The 20,372-nt window shown below is 46.5% G+C and overlaps 1 protein-coding gene across 3 annotated transcripts in view; it reads right to left on the reverse strand.

Annotated features, from left to right (window-relative positions):
• CFAP54 (cilia and flagella associated protein 54) overlaps nt 1-20,372 on the reverse strand; it is a 736,502-nt gene that overhangs the window by 186,105 nt on the left and 530,025 nt on the right. The window lies entirely within an intron of this gene.

Consider the following 20,372-nt stretch of genomic DNA (forward strand, 5'->3'; position numbering starts at 1 on the left):
GAGAGGGAGGTAGTTTTAGCAGCAATTAAAAAATTGTGTCTTCAACAAGTGGTGGTCAAAGTTCCCCTGCTTCAGCAGGGGATGGGGTATTACTCAACCCTGTTTGTGGTCCCGAAACTGGACGGTTCGGTCAGACCCATTCTGAATTTAAAATCCTTAAACCTATACTTAAAAAGGTTCAACTCAAGATGGAATCACTCAGAGCGGTCATCGCCCGCCTGGAAGGGGGGATTATATGGTGTCCCTGGACATAAAGGATGCATACCTTCATGTCCCCATATATCCGCCTCATCAGGCGTTCCTGAGATTTGCTGTACAGGATTGTCATTACCAAGTTCAGACGTTGCCGTTTGGGCTTTCCACGGCCCCGAGGATTTTCACCAAGCTAATGGTGGAAATGATGGTGCTCCTGCGCAAGCAGGGAGTCACAATTATCCCGTACTTGGACGATCTCCTAATAAAAGCGAGATCAAGAGAGCAGTTGCTGAACAGCGTAGCACTCTCCCTGACGGTGTTGCACCAGCACGGCTGGATTCTCAATCTCCCAAAGTCACAGTTGGTTCCAACAACCCGTTTGCCTTTCTTAGGCATGATTCTGGATACAGACCAGAGAAGGTTTTTTCTCCCAATGGAAAAGGAACAAGAACTCATGAACTTGGTCAGGGACCTCTTGAAGCCAAAAAGGGTGTCGGTGCATCACTGCACTCGAGTTCTGGGAAAGATGGTGGCGTCTTACGAGGCCATTCCATTCGGCAGGTTCCATGCAAGGACTTTTCAGTGGGACCTTCTGGACAAGTGGCCCGGGTCGCATCTACAGATTCATCAGATGATTAGCCTGTCCCCCAGGGCCAGTGTATATCGCCTGTGGTGGCTGCAGAGTGCTCACCTTCTAGAGGGTCGCAGGTTCGGCATTCAGGACTGGGTTCTGGTAACCATGGACGCGAGCCTCCGAGGATGGGGAGCAGTCACACAGGGAAGAAACTTCCAAGGTCTATGGTCAAGCCAGGAGGCTTGTCTACACATCAACGTACTGGAATTAAGGGCCATATACAACGGCCTTCGTCAAGTGGAGAATTTGCTTCGCGACCTACCGGTTCTGATTCAGTCAGACAACATCACCGCAGTGGCTCATGTAAACCGTCAAGGCGGAACAATGAGCAGAGTGGCAATGGCAGAAGCCACCAGGATTCTTCGCTGGGCGGAAAAATAAGATTTTACTTACCGATAAATCTATTTCTCGTAGTCCGTAGTGGATGCTGGGGACTCCGTCAGGACCATGGGGGATTAGCGGCTCCGCAGGAGACAGGGCACACAAATAAAGCTTTAGGATCAGGTGGTGTGCACTGGCTCCTCCCCCTATGACCCTCCTCCAAGCCTCAGTTAGGATACTGTGCCCGGACGAGCGTACACAATAAGGAAGGATATTGAATCCCGGGTAAGACTCATACCAGCCACACCAATCACACCGTACAACTTGTGATCTGAACCCAGTTAACAGTATGACAACGTAGGAGCCTCTGAACAGACGGCACACAACAAGAACAACCCAATTTTTTTGTAACAATAACTATGTACAAGTAATGCAGACAATCCGCACTTGGGATGGGCGCCCAGCATCCACTACGGACTACGAGAAATAGATTTATCGGTAAGTAAAATCTTATTTTCTCTAAACGTCCTAGTGGATGCTGGGGACTCCGTCAGGACCATGGGGATTATACCAAAGCTCCCAAACGGGCGGGAGAGTGCGGATGACTCTGCAGCACCGAATGAGAGAACTCCAGGTCCTCTTTAGCCAGGGTATCAAATTTGTAGAATTTTACAAACGTGTTCTCCCCCGACCACGTAGCTGCTCGGCAGAGTTGTAATGCCGAGACCTCTCGGGCAGCCGCCCAGGATGAGCCCACCTTCCTTGTGGAATGGGCCTTGACAGATTTAGGCTGTGGCAGGCCTGCCACAGAATGTGCAAGTTGAATTGTGCTACAAATCCAACGAGCAATCGTCTGCTTAGAAGCAGGAGCACCCAGCTTGTTGGGTGCATACAGTATAAACAGCGAGTCAGCTTTTCTGACTCCAGCCGTCCTTGAAATATATATTTTCAATGCCCTGACAACGTCCAGCAACTTGGAATCTTCCAAATCGCTAGTAGCCGCAGGCACCACAATAGGCTGGTTCAGGTGAAACGCTGACACCACCTTAGGCAGAAAATGAGGACGCGTCCGCAGTTTTGCCCTGTCCGAATGGAAAATCAGATATGGGCTTTTATACGATAAAGCCGCCAATTCTGACACTCTCCTGGCTGAAGCCAGGGCCAGTAGCATGGTTACTTTCCATGTAAGATATTTCAAATCCGCCGATTTGAGTGGCTCAAACCAATGGGATTTGAGAAAATCCAAAACTACATTAAGGTCCCACGGAGCCACTGGGGGCACAATCGGGGGCTGTATATGTAGTACTCCTTTTACAAAAGTCTGGACTTCAGGAACTGAAGCCAATTCTTTCTGGAAGAAAATCGACAGGGCCGAAATTTGAACCTTAATGGACCCCAACTTGAGGCCCATAGACAATCCTGTTTGCAGGAAATGTAGGAATCGACCCAATTGAAATTCCTCCGTGGGGGCCTTCCTGGCCTCGCACCACGCAACATATTTTCTCCAAATGCGGTGATAATGTTGTGCAGTCACCTCCTTCCTGGCTTTAACCAGTGTAGGGATGACCTCTTCCGGAATGCCTTTTTCCCTTTGAATTCGGCGTTCAACCGCCACGCCGTCAAACGCAGCCGCGGTAAGTCTTGGAATAGACACGGTCCCTGCTGAATCAGGTCCCGTCTTAGAGGTAGAGGCCACGGATTTTCCGTGAGCATCTCCTGAAGTTCCGGGTACCAAGTTCTTCTTGGCCAATCCGGAGCCACGAGTATCGTTCTTACTCCCCTTTGCCGTATAATTCTCAGTACTTTGGGTATGAGAGGCAGAGGAGGAAACACATACACTGACTGGAACACCCACGGTGTTACCAGAGCGTCCACAGCTATTGCCTGAGGGTCTCTTGACCTGGCGCAATACCTGTCCAGTTTTTTGTTGAGGCGAGACGCCATCATATCCACCTTTGGTTTTTCCCAACGGTTCACAATCATGTGGAAGACTTCTGGATGAAGTCCCCACTCTCCCGGGTGTAGATCGTGTCTGCTGAGGAAGTCTGCTTCCCAGTTGTCCACTCCCGGAATGAACACTGCTGACAGTGCTATCACATGATCTTCCGCCCAGCGAAGAATCCTTGCAGCTTCTGCCATTGCTCTCCTGCTTCTTGTGCCGCCCTGTCTGTTTACGTGGGCGACTGCCGTGATGTTGTCCGACTGGATCAACACCGGCCGACCCTGAAGCAGGGGTTTTGCCAGGCTTAGAGCATTGTAAATCGCTCTTAGCTCCAGTATATTTATGTGAAGAGACATCTCCAGGCTTGACCATACTCCTTGGAAGTTTCTTCCCTGTGTGACCGCTCCCCAGCCTCTCAGACTGGCATCCGTGGTCACCAGGACCCAGTCCTGTATGCCGAATCTGCGGCCTTGTAACAGATGAGCACTCTGTAACCACCACAGAAGAGACACCCTTGTCCGTGGCGATAAGGTTATCCGCTGATGCATCTGCAGATGCGATCCGGACCATTTGTCCAGCAGATCCCACTGAAAAGTTCGTGCGTGGAATCTGCCGAATGGGATTGCTTCGTAAGAAGCCACCATCTTTCCCAGGACTCTTGTGCATTGATGCACAGACACTTTTCCTGGTTTTAGGAGGTTCCTGACAAGTTCGGATAACTCCCTGGCTTTCTCCTCCGGAAGAAACACCTTTTTCTGAACCGTGTCCAGAATCATTCCCAGGAACAGCAGACGTGTTGTCGGGGTCAACTGAGATTTTGGGAAATTCAGAATCCACCCGTGTTGTTGCAGCACTACTTGGGTTAGTGCTACTCCGTCCTCCAGCTGTTCTCTGGACCTTGCCCTTATCAGGAGATCGTCCAAGTAAGGGATAATTAATACGCCTTTTCTTCGTAGAAGAAACATCATTTCGGCCATTACCTTGGTAAAGACCCGAGGTGCCGTGGACAATCCAAACGGCAGCGTCTGAAACTGATAATGACAGTTTTGCACCACGAACCTGAGGTACCCTTGATGTGAAGGGCAAATTGGGACATGCAGGTAAGCATCCTTGATGTCCAGGGACACCATAAAGTTCCCTTCTTCCAGATTCGCTATCACTGCTCTGAGTGACTCCATCTTGAACTTAAATTTTTGTATGTACAGGTTCAAAGATTTCAGATTTAGAATAGGTCTTACCGAGCCGTCCGGCTTCGGTACCACAAATAGTGTGGAATAATACCCCTAACCCTGTTGTAGGAGGGGTACCTTGACTATCACCTGCTGAGAATACAGCTTGTGAATGGCTTCCAATACCGTCGCCCTGCCTGAGGGAGACGTTGGCAGAGCAGACTTTAGGAACCGGCGAGGGGGAGACTTCTCGAATTCCAACCTGTAACCCTGAGATATTATCTGCAGGATCCAGGGGTCCACCTGTGAGCAAGCCCACTGCGCGCTGAAATTCTTGAGTCGACCCCCCACCGTTTCTGAGTCCGCTTGTAAAGCCCCAGCGTCATGCTGAGGGCTTTGCAGAACCCGCGGAGGGCTTCTGTTCCTGGGAAGGAGCTGCTTGCTGCCCTCTCTTACCCTTTCCTCTGCCTCGGGGCAGATATGACTGTCCTTTTGCCCGCTTGTTCTTATAGGACCGAAAGGACTGCGGCTGAAAAGACGGTGTCTTTTTCTGTTGGGAGGGGGTCTGAGGTAAAAAGGTGGATTTCCCGGCCGTTGCCGTGGCCACCAGATCCGATAGACCGACGCCAAATAATTCCTCCCCTTTATACGGCAATACTTCCATATGCCGTTTGGAATCCGCATCACCTGACCACTGTCGTGTCCATAAACTTCTTCTGGCAGATATGGACATCGCACTTACTCTCGATGCCAGAGTGCAAATATCCCTCTGAGCATCTCGCATATAAAGAAAAGCATCCTTTAATTGCTCTAAAGTCTGTAAAATACTGTCCCTATCCAGGGTATCAATATTTTCAGTCAGGGAATCCGACCAGATCACCCCAGCACTGCACATCCAGGCTGAGGCGATGGCTGGTCGCAGTATAACACCAGTATGTGTGTATATACTTTTTAGGGTAGTTTCCAGCCTCCTATCAGCTGGATCCTTGAGGGCGGCCTTATCAGGAGACGGTAACGCCACTTGTTTTGATAAGCGTGTGAGCGCCTTATCCACCTTAGGGGGTGTTTCCCAGCGCGCCCTAACCTCTGGCGGGAAAGGGTATAATGCCAATAACTTTTTTGAAATTAGCACTTTTCTATCTGGGTTAACCCACGCTTCATCACATACATCATTTAATTCCTCTGATTCAGGAAAAACTACAGGTAGTTTTTTCACCCCCCACATAATACCCCTTTTTGTGGTACTTGCAGTATCAGAGATATGCAAAGCCTCCTTCATTGCCGTGATCATATAACGTGTGGCCCTACTTGAAAATACGTTTGTTTCTTCACCGTCGACACTAGATTCAGTGTCCGTGTCTGGGTCTGTGTCGACCGACTGAGTTAAAGGGCGTTTTACAGCCCCTGACGGTGTCTGAGACGCCTGGGCAGGTACCAACTGGTTTTCCGGCCGTCTCATGTCGTCAACTGATTTTTGTAATGTGCTGACATTATCACGTAATTCCATAAACAAAGCCATCCATTCCGATGTCGACTCCCTAGGGGGTGACATCACCATTATCGGCAATTGCTCTGCCTCCACACCAACATCGTCCTCATACATGTCGACACACACGTACCGACACACAGCAGACACACAGGGAATGCTCTATTGAAGACAGGACCCCACTAGCCCTTTGGGGAGACAGAGGGAGAGTTTGCCAGCACACACCCAAGCGCTATAATATATATGGGAACAACCTTATATAAGTGTTGTATCCTTATAGCAGCTTAAATATATAAAATATCGCCAAAAAAAGTGCCCCCCCTCTCTGTTTTACCCTGTTTCTGTAGTGCAGTGCAGGGGAGAGTCCTGGGAGCCTTCCTCACAGCGGAGCTGAGCAGGAAAATGGCGCTGTGTGCTGAGGAGAATAAGCCCCGCCCCCTATTCCGGCGGGCTTTTCTCCCGGAGTTTGAGATATCTGGCAGGGGTTAAATACATCCATATAGCCTCAAGGGCTATATGTGATGTATTTTTTTAGCCATAAAAAGTATTATACATTGCTGCCCAGGGCGCCCCCAGCAGCGCCCTGCACCCTCCGTGACCTAATGGTGTGAAGTGTGTGACAACAATGGCGCACAGCTGCAGTGCTGTGCGCTACCTTCATGAAGACTGAAAAGCCTTCTGCCGCCGGTTTCTGGACCTTCAATCTTCAGCATCTGCAAGGGGGGTCGGCGGCGCGGCTCCGGGACGAACCCCAGGGTGAGACCTGTGTTCCGACTCCCTCTGGAGCTAATGGTGTCCAGTAGCCTAAGAAGCCAATCCATCCTGCACGCAGGTGAGTTGAACTTCTCTCCCCTAAGTCCCTCGATGCAGTGAGCCTGTTGCCAGCAGGACTCACTGAAAATAAAAAACCTAAAACTTTTTCTAAGCAGCTCCTTAAGAGAGCCACCTAGATTGCACCCTGCTCGGACGGGCACAAAAACCTAACTGAGGCTTGGAGGAGGGTCATAGGGGGAGGAGCCAGTGCACACCACCTGATCCTAAAGCTTTATTTTTGTGCCCTGTCTCCTGCGGAGCCGCTAATCCCCCATGGTCCTGACGGAGTCCCCAGCATCCACTAGGACGTTTAGAGAAATCAAGTAAGCGCTCTGACGGCAGTCTTCATTCCGGGAGTAGACAACTGGGAAGCGGACTTCCTCAGCAGACACGATCTACATCCAGGAGAGTGGGGACTTCATCAGGAAGTCTTTGCAGAGATTGCAAGTCAGTGGGGACTGCCTAAAATAGACATGATGTCATCACACCTCAACAAGAAACTTCCGAGATATTGCGCCAGGTCAATGGACACTCAGGCGGTAGCAGTGGACGCCCTGGTGACACCGTGGGTGTTCCAGTCAGTCTATGTGTTCCCTCCACTTCCTCTCATCTCCAAGATATTGAGAATCATAAGACGAAGAGGAGTACAGACAATTCTCATTGTTCCAGATTTGCCTCGAAGGGCCTGGTATCCGGATCTGCAGGAAATGCTCACAGAAGATCCGTGGCCTCTTCCTCTCAGAGAGGACCTGTTGCAACAGGGGCCATGTCTGTTCCAGGACTTACCGCGGCTGCGTTTGACGGCATGGCGGTTGAACGCCGGATCCTAGCGAAAAAGGGCATTCCGGATGAGGTCATTCCTACTCTGATAAAGGCTAGGAAGGACGTGACAGCAAAACATTATCACCGTATATGGAGGAAGTATGTGTCTTGGAGTGAGTCCAGGAATGCTCCTCCGGAAGAATTCCATCTGGGCCGTTTCCTTCACTTCCTACAGACTGGAGTGAATTTGGGCCTAAAATTAGGCTTTATTAAGGTTCAGATTTCGGCCCTATCCATTTTCTTTCAGAAGGAATTGGCTTCTCTCCCAGAAGTCCAGACTTTTGTGAAGGGAGTGCTGCATATCCAGCCTCCTTTTGTGCCTCCTGTGGCAACATGGGACCTTAACGTGGTGTTACGGTTCCTTAAGTCTCACTGGTTTGAGCCTCTTCAAACGGTGGAATTAAAGTATCTCACTTGGAAAGTGGTCATGTTGTTGGCCTTGGCATCAGCAAGGCGAGTGTCTGAGTTGGCGGCTTTATCTCATAAAAGCCCCTATCTGATTTTCCATGTGGATAGAGCGGAGTTGCGGACTCGTCCTCAATTTTTGCCTAAGGTGGTTTCCTCTTTTCATATGAACCAACCTATTGTGGTGCCTGTGGCTACGCGGGACTTGGAGGTTTCCGAGTCCCTTGATGTGGTCAGGGCATTGAAAATTTATGTAGCCAGAACGGCTCGGGTTAGGTAAACAGAGGCACGGTTTGTCCTATATGCAGCCAACAAGGTTGGCACTCCTGCTTCTAAGCAGACTATTGCTCACTGGATCTGTAACACGATTCAGCAGGCTCATTCTACGGCTGGATTGCAGTTACCAAATTCAGTAAAGGCCCATTCCACTAGGAAGGTGGGTTCTTCTTGGGCGGCTGCCCGAGGGGTCTCGGCATTACAGCTTTGCCGAGCGGCGACTTGGTCGGGTTCAAACACCTTTGCAAAGTTCTACAAGTTTGATACCCTGGCTGATGAGGACCTCATGTTTGCTCAATCGGTGCTGCAGAGTCATCCGCACTCTCCCGCCCGTTTTGGAGCTTTGGTATAATTCCCATGGTCCTTACGGAGTCGCCAGCATCCTCTAGGATGTAAGTGAAAATAAGATTTTAAACCTACCGATAAATCTTTTTCTCCTAGTCCGTAGAGGATGCTGGGTGTCCGTCCCAGTGCGGACTAAATTCTGCAAGACTTGTATATAGTTTTGGCTTACATAAGGGTTATGTTACAGTTTTGATCAGTCTCGGGCTGATGGTGTTTTGTTTCATACTGTTAACTGGTTTGTATATTACATGTTATACGGTGTGGATGGTGTGGGCTGGTATGAATATTGCCCTTAGATTAACAAAAATCCTTTCCTCGTACTGTCCGTCTCCTCTGGGCACAGTTTTCTAACTGAGGTCTGGAGGAGGGGCATAGAGGGAGGAGCCAGTGCACACCCATATCTAAAGTTCTTTTTAGTGCCCATGTCTCCAGCGGAGCCCGTCTATTCCCCATGGTCCTTACGGAGTCCCCAGCATCCTCTACGGACTAGGAGAAAAAGATTTACTGGTAGGTTTAAAATCTTATTTTCTCCAAGTGCAGCTGCTAAAAGGACCAAATTGCAGGTATGGAATCAGCTGGGAATGCCTCCTTTCTGACAGATCTTGATGTTTTTTTGTCACAGACAAGGTGTGGAAATCAATGCAGGAATCACTAGCAGATGAGATGAGACAAAGAGGCAGTATGTAGTTTCTCCTCATGCACACACTGTGCTTGGGAAGTCTATACGAAGAGGTGTTAGGGACCGGATATCACAAGCAGAAGGTGAGTATGGAACCAAAATGTTTGTTGCCATTGGGATCAGGTAAGTGTAAGGCACTAGGTATGCCATGTGTAGACTAAAGTGTTGTATTAGTTGCTGGAAAGTTGAGCCATACCAGCTTCACAGGTTGTGCTGTGGTACGGAGCAGTACCAGCTATACAGGATTTAGGGGAACATTTACTAAGCAGTGATAAGAGCAGAGAAGTGAGCCAGTGGAGAAATTTCTCCATCAACCAATCAGCAGCTCTGTATCATTTTATAGTATGCAAATTATAGATGTTACTTCAGTGCTGATTGGTTGCCATGGGCAACTTCTCCACTGGCTCACTTCTCCGTTCTTATCACTGCTTAGTAAATGTACCCCTTAGTGGGATGCAGAGCAGTACCAGCTATACAGGTTGTGTTGGGGTGCGGAGCAGTATCAGCTATACAGGATGTACTGGGATGTGGAGCAGTACCAGCTACACAGGAGATCACCAGAACGGACGCGGTCAGCAGGGGTAACAACAGGGTCTACAATATAGGCTAGGAGAGCTGGAGTACAACAATGCGCTCGCTTTATATAAAAGATTTACTGAAGACTCCCTTTTTTAAATGGATAATGGTTAAATTAAATCATTTCTGAAATTAATGAAATAAAACAAATAGGGTTGTACCAGCGCTTGCTGTTATGAAACAAATGAATTAAAAATGTCTGAGCGGTTTAAATACAAGAAATTTACACATTTATTAAAAACACATTTGACGCAATTTAAAATTAAAAGGTAAAGGCCGTATAAATAACCTGCATGGGTATCATATTGCACTAATTTTTCATATGGGCTGGCTAGGATTCACTCTGATGGAAATGTCACCGGATAATACCTCCTTAATCGGCTGTTAGCAAAGTCCGATAGTTTTGCAGTGTAGGAGTGTTCTCAGTGATAGAATGGTAAAGGTCCACTTTATATAGAAGTCCAGAATTGGTCTGATTCCAAATCAGCCACAGCGCAGGTGGATGCCAAAGATAAATTCCAAATACAGGAGTGACCAAGAATATGCCAGCAGTCCAGCGATTCCAGAGGCAGGTGTACACAAGGCAAGCTCAACGCGTTTCACTGGTAGATCAAGTCCAGCTTCCTCAGGAGCATGTATATAGTGGTCTGTAGGTAGGCCTTTTTATACTCTACTAGATGGTGTAATTCATTACACCTGGCACATATATTAAAAGTTAAACCGCTCAGAAAAATACATTTATTAATAGCTAATAGGTCATTTACACAGGTCCCAAATCTAGAAAGTTGCCATGAATTCTGATAAACATCATATTTAGAAGGTTATTTTTATTTACATAAGTTTTTTTTTTCTTTTCCCTTGTTTATCTCCGGTCACGTGACCGGAAAATCACGTAATCGGAATATCAGCCAATCATGGTGGCATTAGTGGCTACATCACATCCTGTTTAATCACCTGATGTAAACAGTGTGATGTAACCTCATACATTGCACTGCTAGTGTATATTGAGACGAACCCGGTCACATGGCCAGTATCACGTGACCGGGTAATGGGCTCTCACTATAGAGCGTCTTAGGATAAATGCACATAGTTATATATCCGGGCACGTGACCGATCACGTGATCGGGTGTCCCTTGTTCCGATCTCGGAAGTATGTGAAATTAAAAGGAGGCGTGAGATACCTGGGCGCTTTTGTTACCATAGCAACCCGTGAACCAATAGCATAGTTTTAGTGTATAAAAACAAGCATACATTTGTTTTTCTTCAGAGTATTATCTCATTATTTGTACCTCATTAATATAAATAACCACATAGTTAAAAAATTCCTTACCTAAAATTCATTAATCCTCACTTCACCCCCTGGTCACCCTATAATTTCTGGTACTAATTCCCTCACCTTCAATTTATCCTATTATGTTGATACTTTTTTACAACCCCAGGTCACAACACTCAAATCACATATAAGAGATACAATGGATTTCTTGACTAAAATACAATCAATACATTGGCAAGAATCTTATGCCTTTCTCACTCTTGATGTGAAAGCACTATACCCACATTCCACATTCTACAGGCTGTGAGGTAATTCAAAGGTGTTTAGAATCAGATGATGATCTTAATGAGAGCCATAAACAGTTTATCTTACACTGTATTCAATTTATTCTTTCTCACAATTATTTTATTTTCCTTGACCAAAATTATTTACAGATGATGGGGACGGCCATGGGGACCAGGTTCGCCCCCAGCTACGCGAATCTCTACATGGGTGATTTTGAGCATCACCATGTGTGGATGGGTGGCTGGGGGGCGTCCCTGGTCTTCTATGGCCGTTATATAGATGACCTTTTTATTATTTGGGATGGGGATTCACTTTCATCTGATTTATGTGTGCACTCCCTTAACAAGAAAAAAGGAATTGGATTCCCCAGCACCCTGGATGATAACAGTAACCAGATATAAATCCCACATGATAATAGAATTCAGAGATCTTCGTTACACATATTTGCGCAAATTCTGGTGTTTTGGGGTGCCACACCCTGCACCTAGATATAGCGCTAGGGACCCCAAATATACAGAGAGGCCTTGATGCGGCTTTGGGGCCTAACCACACATTTGCGCAAATATGTGTAACGAAGATCTCTGAATTCTATTATCATGTGGGATTTATATCTGGTTACTGTTATCATCCAGGGTGCTGGGGAATCCAATTCCTTTTTTCTTGCTCAGAAATACCCCTTCCTTTCGAGCACCTGAATGATATCACTAAGCTAATTGAGCATTTACCAATCTATATGTCTGTTGTGAGAGGCAGAGAGGTCCTGCATTAGGAGGAGGTGCAGGCCCTGACATGCCACATGGAGCATTATGGGGTTGCTCCAAGGTAGGTAGCTCTTAGCTTAGACATATTTTAGTAAGGAGCCATTATCATGTGGCTCCTTGCTGGTTAATATTAGACCCAGAATGGGGTAATTGAGGTGTGAGGTGTGGTGCCTCTGGACTGGCTGAGCTGGATGGCTTTAGTGTGGCATACCTTTACATTCTATTAACACTTTTCACTTATTAATTTTCTAACACTATTTCTCTATTTTAATTACATTTCATGTTTGTATCACCCTCTCTATAGCTTCGGCTTCCTAAATACTAATTTATTAACACTATAGTTTTTTACACTGGTATACCATGCTGGGCTTTCTGGCTCATTCTGGTGTTTTGGGGTGCCACACCCTGCACCTAGATATAGCGCTAGGGACCCCAAATATACAGAGAGGCCTTGATGCGGCTTTGGGGCTTAACCACACATTTGCGCAAATATGTGTAACGAAGATCTCTGAATTCTATTATCATGTGGGATTTATATCTGGTTACTGGTATCATCCAGGGTGCTGGGGAATCCAATTCCTTTTTTCTTGCTCAGAAATACCCCTTCCTTTCGAGCACCTGAATGATATCACTAAGCTAATTGAGCATTTACCAATCTATATGTCTGCACTCCCTTAACACCAACACGTATAATCTTTCCTTTACTTCCACATACAGTAGAAGTCAAGTGACTTTTATTGATCTGACACTTGAAATACTGGATAATAAAATTATAACATCTAACTACGTGAAACCGGTAAATACACATTTATACCTACATTATAAGAGTTCACATCACACATCATGGAAAACAAATATACCAAAAGGACAACCTATGCGATTACGTAGGAATTGTACTAACATGGAAACTTTTCTCACACAAGCAAATGAATTATTGGAATCATTAAGACAGAGAGAGTACCCAGAGTCACTTTTACAACAAGTTCTCTTAGAAGTATCTAGTATAGACAAACATTACTTCAGAAAAAAGATAAAAAAGAGACAGATAGGAACAGAGAGTTTTCCTTTGTAAATATAACAGGTGTGCAAAAGAAATTGAAAATATATTGAGACGAAATTATAAGATCTTAAAACAAGATAATATACTTGCAACCATGTTACCTAGTAGACCACAAGTTACATATAGAAAAATAAATCTTTGAAAAACTTTTTAGCCCCCAGTTACCTCAAGACGATACAAGAAACAATACATCCGACAGGGTCAGATTGGTTGAGGGGGAAGAAAATAGTAGGTTTCCACTAGTGTGGGAAACCAAGATGCACTATGTGTTCACATATGCAACGAAGATCACTTACCATCACCTTACCTTTCTCAAATGAGGTTTATTCATTAAAGTCATTTATGAATTGTGATTCTACCTTTGTGGTGTATCTACTAACATATAGTTGCGGACTCAATTATGTGGGCCGTACAACTAGACAATTGAGAGTACGGTTCATGGAACATCGAAGGAATATTTTAAACAGATGTCCGACACATAGTATACCCAGACATTACACCTTAAAACATTCCTCCGATCCAAAATGTCTTTCAATTGTATGTTTGGAACAGATTGCATCCACCCCCAGAGGAGGGGATAGATACAAAAAATGATGCAGTCAAGAGGTTTTTTGGATGCTAAAATTTAATTATCTGTATCCACAAGGTCTAAATGAGACCATTGAATTAAACTCCGTTATATGAAAAAAATGTATAGAAAAAATAGGATTTTAGTACCTACCGGTAAATCCTTTTCTCTTAGTCCGTAGAGGATGCTGGGGACTCCAAAAGGACCATGGGGGTATAGACTGATCCGCAGGAGCCTGGGCACACTATAAAGACTTAAACTGGGTGTGAACTGGCTCCTCCCTCTATGCCTCCTCCTCCAGACCTCAGTTAGAAACTGTGCCCAGGAGAGATGGACATTTCGAGGAAAGAATTTATAAACACGGTGAGTGTCATACCAGCTCACACCACGAACATACCGCAGAACGTGGCATTCAATAGAAAACTAGCCTACGGCATGAAAAAGACACAGCCACATGCTGAGAGAATATGTAACACAACCTGTGTGCCAACACAACCAATAATAAAACACTGCATGCCATGGCATGAACATCGTCAGCAACAGTCTGACAGAGAAGAAACACCACTAGAGTGTAACCAAAAGCAATAACTGCAGACACAGTACGCACTGGGACGGGCGCCCAGCATCCTCTACGGACTAAGAGAAAAGGATTTACCGGTAGGTACTAAAATCCTATTTTCTCATACGTCCTAGAGGATGCTGGGGACTCCAAAAGGACCATGGGGTCAATACCAAAGCTCCAGAACGGGCGGGAGAGTGCGGACGACTCTGCAGCACCGATTGAGCAAACAAAAGGTCCCCCTCAACCAGGGTATCAAACTTGTAGAGCATAGCAAAAGCGTTTGAACCCGACCAAGTATCCACTCGGCAAAGTTGAACCGCCGAGACTCCTCGGGCATCCGCCCAAGAAGAGCCCATCTTCCCAGTATAATGGGCCTCCACCGACTTCGATGACGGTAATCCAGCCGTAGAACGAACATGCCAAATAGCATCACAGATCCAGCGTGTAACCGACTGCATAACACAGTCACCCAAACCATACTGGGAACATACCAGACAAACAGAGCCCCTGTTTCTCCAATCTGAACCAAATTGGCGACCTAAATATTTATACCCTGGCTACATCGAGAGAATTTGAATCAGCTAATGCCTAAGTAACCACCGGCATCAAAATAGGCCAATTTCTGCGAAACCCAGAAACCAATCTTGGCAGAACTACTAACCGAGTTCGCAATTCCTCTCTATCCACATGAAAGATCAAACAAGGCTCTTGTGAGACAAAACCACCACTTCCGACACCCGCCTTGCGGATGTCAAAGCCAAGAGCAAGACCACTTTCCAAGAGATACATTTTTGTAAAGAAATTATTAGGCCATACTCCCAACTTTAGGCTTGCATCCACACCGGTTTGTAAAGTATGGATAAGAACGACCTAGCTGACAGTCTTCCATAGGAGCTTTCCTGGATACACACCAAAACACAGTTACGCCAACTACGGTGGTAAAGCTTAGCCGTTACTTCTTTCTTAGCCTGAAGAATTGAGGAAATGACTTCACTGGGAACACCCTTTCGGCTTAGGATATGGCATTCAACCGCCACGACGTCAGACGCAGCTGCGGCAAGTCTTGAAACACACCCTGATCTTGTCGTAACAGATCCTCACGTAGAGGAAGAGGGCAGGAATCTTCTATGAGTAAATCATGAAAAACTGGATAGCAAACCCTCCTTGGCTAGACCGGATCCAAGAGGATCGCCTGAACCTTTGTTCATCCCACGTTTATCACCTTAAAAAAAAAAAATGAAAGCGTAGAGGCCACATAGACAGACTAAAAACACCCACGGTGTCACGAGGTTGTCCACTGCTATAACTTGAGCGTCCCATGACCTGGAACAATATTCTCGAGGCCTCTCATTGAGGCGAGACGCCAACATATCCAATTGCAACAATCCTCAACGACTTGTCACGTCTGTGAAAACTTCTCATGATGACTGAATTTCTCCCGGATGTAGATCGCGTCAGCAGAGGAAATCTATTTCTCCGTCGTTCACCTCCGGAACGAAGACTGCTAATATAGCGTTTACCAGACTCTCCACCCAACGGCAAAACTGTGCATCTTCTGCCATTGCCGCTTTGCTCCTTGTTCCGTCATAGCGGTTTACTTACGCACTGCTGACAAGTCATCTAGCAGAACTAACACGGCAGAACACGAAGAATACGTTTGTCGAAACTAACTCTTAATTCAAGAAAGTTTATAGCAGACAAGCTTTCCAACTGGACCGTATCCCCTGGAAACACGTCCCTTGCAAGTACTGCTCCTTCCGTCTCGGAGATCTGTATGCACGGACACCAGGATCTACACCCGGAAACCCGAACCTTCATCCCTCTAGAAGGAGAGAACCGAGCAGACACCACAGGAGCGATGTCCTGGCCGTTAGGATTATATTCAGGTGCATGTGCAGATGAGACCCGGACCACATTTCCAACTGGTCTCTTGAAAACCACTCTGGCATTAGCGCCACTCACCAAAAAAGGCCTCTCAGGCCGCACCCAACCGGTTAAGTAACGGAACACCTTGATGAAGTGTCACAGTAAAGCCGATCCAACTCTGGATCTTCAGACCTCTTTTCACATGGAACAACACCGAACTTTAACCAGTCATTATCTACTCCGAAACCCACCTCCGACATCTGTGTCGTTGGAAACAACAGCCAATCCCTGTGTCGAAGAACAGTCAGAGACAAACAACGATTTGCACCTTTATACAGGGACAACCGGACAATGACCTGATCCTGACGCACCTCTGTATGGCGTCGCGTACTATCTCCCCCTTCCAGAGTGGAACGGCAAGAACTATTAGAAAAACAGTAAGGGGAAACAACCGCAACTCAGAATGTTCCCCTTTGGATTCTATAAATAACCCACAGGTCCTAGTCTATTCCTGGACCAACTGAAAAATAGTAGACGAGTGCCCACCGGAGTGGGGACCAGCCCGATAGACTCAGCGACAAGTGGTGGATGTGGAGGAAACAGAAAACGACATCCACTACTGCGAACCTAATAAGGCTGCAGAACTCTTACCTTTTCACCTTCCACTGTCTGCACAGAAAAGGAAAAAAGAACGGTATCGAACCGATTAAACCGACTGCATCCCACAAAAGAATGCGTCACCAACCGTTGTGAAGGAGGCTAACTCACGAAGTTAGACTTACTAGTGGAATCCGCCGAGATTGACTGAACAGAGGCCACACCCAACAGCTGTATACCTCCCTCCAGCATCTCCCGGAGACATCCTCCGCATTTTTCCGGTCACACCTCCTGCTGTCACGTGGCAGCCTGCTGTAATGTTATAAGGTAGAATAACCATAGGCAAGCCTACCCACTCTGGGTAGGGAAGTTCTATCGGATGCCTACCCGAATACAACACTCCCTCAAGTGCATACAGTGCAAATAAGGTCAAAGTATAGAAAACATTTTTCACTTTGCTGCCTGTGTACGATCCTTTGCGACCGGGCTCTGCATCGACCGGGAGTTGACTGTCGTAATTTTCTCTCCGCGTTGTGAAGAGAATAATATTCGGACTCCTTGAGAGGATCGAAACCAACTCGTCACGGCCAATCTAGAGCTTAATCAACAGAGCGACCAGCACATGATAAGAATACCATTATTTCAGCATTCATGGATATACATCATGTAATACACAATAAAACACATATATCCTAACCATGCATATATAAACCTATATCTACATATAAACACATATAGATATAACCTATACGCAAGTGGATTGTCCAGAACTGTCAGGTCCCTAGAGACAGTAATGTGTTGTGAATGTGTATGACCATGTACTGACATGCCCCCGATGTGGATCTACCAGGAACGTTATGGTTGACAGAAACGTAGTAAATGTCGACAGCAAGGAATAGTAAGCGGGCAAAAAATAATCACGGAACCCCGAGGGGTCTGAGGGAAGCATACAAATACAATTTTGATAACACTCCCCCCACATATACCAATAATTATACATATATATATATATATATATATATATATATACAGGTACAAGGCAATAACAGCCTGATAATCTTTTTACCCAGGAAATACCGTTGATGCCGACAGGGCGTCCACAAACAACTGTATCTCCCCTATCATGTTTACTGTTTTAAGCACACAAACACCAATTTGCTAATACTTAATTTTCCGCATCAAGTACCGCCATGCGCCGGCGAAGCCGACAGTTATCCCCACAGCAGCTTGTGACCAAGCCCTCACACCTGCCGACATGTGTCGACTAACCAATAGTGGGTACAAACAGGGAAACAGTGAATTTATGCAACATAAGAGTGATTATGCGTCCATTATCAAACATAATGCTATATGACCCCCATATAGCATTAAAAACACTGTGCCCCCCCTCCATCTTACTATTCAGCAAGTCCTGGCGGGGATCTGAGGAAAATGGCACTGACTCCTCTGTGAGGGCTAAGCTCCGCCCCTTCCAGGCGCGCTTAAACCCGCTCAAAATATATAAATATATAACTCTAAATTGAGCTGGGGGAACTTATATACAGGGAGTAACCCCCTGTATATACCCCTATATGTATAAACGCAGCCCAAGGCGCCCCCCCTGTGTCCCGCACCCACGGAAGCCGTTGGTGTGTGGGAGCCCTGGAGCGCAGCGCGCACGCTGCGGTACCCTGACGGGGTGAAGACACCCAGTGTCCGGGTATGTTCCCCCGCCCGGGATCATTCAATAAATGCTGACCAGGGCGTTCCCCCCCAGCGCCCTGCACCCTGCAGGCCGATGGTGTGCGGGAGCAGGGAGCGCAGCGCTACCGCTGCTGCTCCCTCCCTTTCGCGGCACACTGGCGGGGTGAACATATCCGGTGTTCGGTCACCGAAGTATGTCCCCCAGCCAGCGAACTACATATTAAATATATATATATGCTGCCAAGGGCGCTCCCCCCCAGCGCCCTGCAGGCTGATGGTGTGTGTGTGGGAGCAGGGAGCGCAGCGCTACCGCTGCTGCTCCCTCCCTTTCGCGGCACACTGGCGGGGTAAACATACCCGGTGTTCTGGCACCGAAGTATGTCCCCCCCAGTGATCTACATATTATATCTATATATGCTGCCCAGGGCGCTCCCCCCCAGCGCCCTGCACCCTGCAGGCCGATGGTGTGTGTGGGAGCAGGGAGCGCAGCGCTACCGCTGTTGCTCCCCCCTGCGGCACACTGGCGGGGTGCACGGGCACCTAAATATGTCCCCCCGCCAGCGTTTTAGACCCTCAGCAACATGCCCCCAGGGCGCTCCCCCCCAGCGCCCTGCCAGAGACGTTGGTGTGTGGGAGCATGGAGCGCAGCACTACCGCTGCTGTTACCTCCGTTACTGAAGTCTTCTGCCGTCACTGAAGTCTTCTTTTCTTCCAATACTCACCCGGCTTCTTTCTTCAGGCTTCTGTGAGGGGATTGACGGCGCGGCTCCGGGAACAAGCAGCTAGGCGCACCAAGTAATCGAACCCTTTGGAGCTAATGGTGTCCAGTAGCCGAGAAGCAGTGCCTTTGAACTAAGAAGAAGTAGGTCCTGCTTCTCTCCCCTCACTCCCACGCTGCAGGAAGCCTGTAGCCAGCAGGTCTGCCTGAAAATAACAACCCTAACATAAAGTCTTTCAAAGAAACTCAGTAGAGCTCCCCTAGTGTGTGTCCCATCACTCCTGGGCACAAAGTCTAACTGAGGTCTGGAGGAGGGGCATAGAGGGAGGAGCCAGTTCACACCCAGTTTAAGTCTTTATAGTGTGCCCAGGCTCCTGCGGATCCGTCTATACCCCCATGGTCCTTTTGGAGTCCCCAGCATCCTCTAGGATGTATGAGAAAGTCTATGTTTGTTCTATATGAACTTCTGCATTAATATTAAAATTGTATATACACATATGTATACTAGTGTATATATTACATATAGATATATGAAGAAGAATATATGGTTTTTCTAGATTCCTTTTCCTTGTTCTTTTGAGAATTCCACCTGTTCTCTAGATGTTCCCCTTTTTCTCTACTTACTCATCCTATTATACAAAACAAGATTTTTATCTTCCTTAATTGAATGTTTTATATAAATGTATATTTATATGCTTTTTGCACATTAACAATGTTGGTTGTGTTTATAAAGCTTTTTTAACTATGTGGTTATTTATATTAATGAGGTACAAGTAATGAGATAATGCTCTGAAGAAAAACAAATGTATGTTTGTTTTTATACACTAAAACTATGCTATTGGTTCACGGGTTGCTATGGTAACGAAAGAGCCCAGGTATCTCACGCCTCCTTTTAATTTCACATACTTCTGAGATCGGAACAAGGGACACCCGATCACGTGATCGGTCACGTGCCCGGATATATAACTATGTGCATTTATCCTAAGACGCTCTATAGTGAGAGCCCATCACCCGGTCACGTGATACTGCCCATGTGACCGGGTTCGTCTCAATATACACTAGCAGTGCAATGTATGAGGTTACATCACACTATTTACATCAGGTGATTAAACAGGATGTGATGTAGCCACTAATGCCACCATGATTGCCTGATATTCCGATCACGTGATTTTCCGGTCAAAAAAGAAAAGAAAAAAAAAACTTATGTAAGTAAAAATAACCTTCTAAATATGATGTTTATCAGAATTCATGGCAACTTTCTAGATTTGGGACCTGTGTAAATGACCTATTGGCTATTAATAAATGTATTTTTCTGAGCGGTTTAACTTTTAATATA

The sequence above is a fragment of the Pseudophryne corroboree genome, chromosome 6 (genome assembly GCF_028390025.1).
Source record: "Pseudophryne corroboree isolate aPseCor3 chromosome 6, aPseCor3.hap2, whole genome shotgun sequence".
NCBI classification, from domain to species: Eukaryota; Metazoa; Chordata; class Amphibia; order Anura; family Myobatrachidae; genus Pseudophryne; species Pseudophryne corroboree.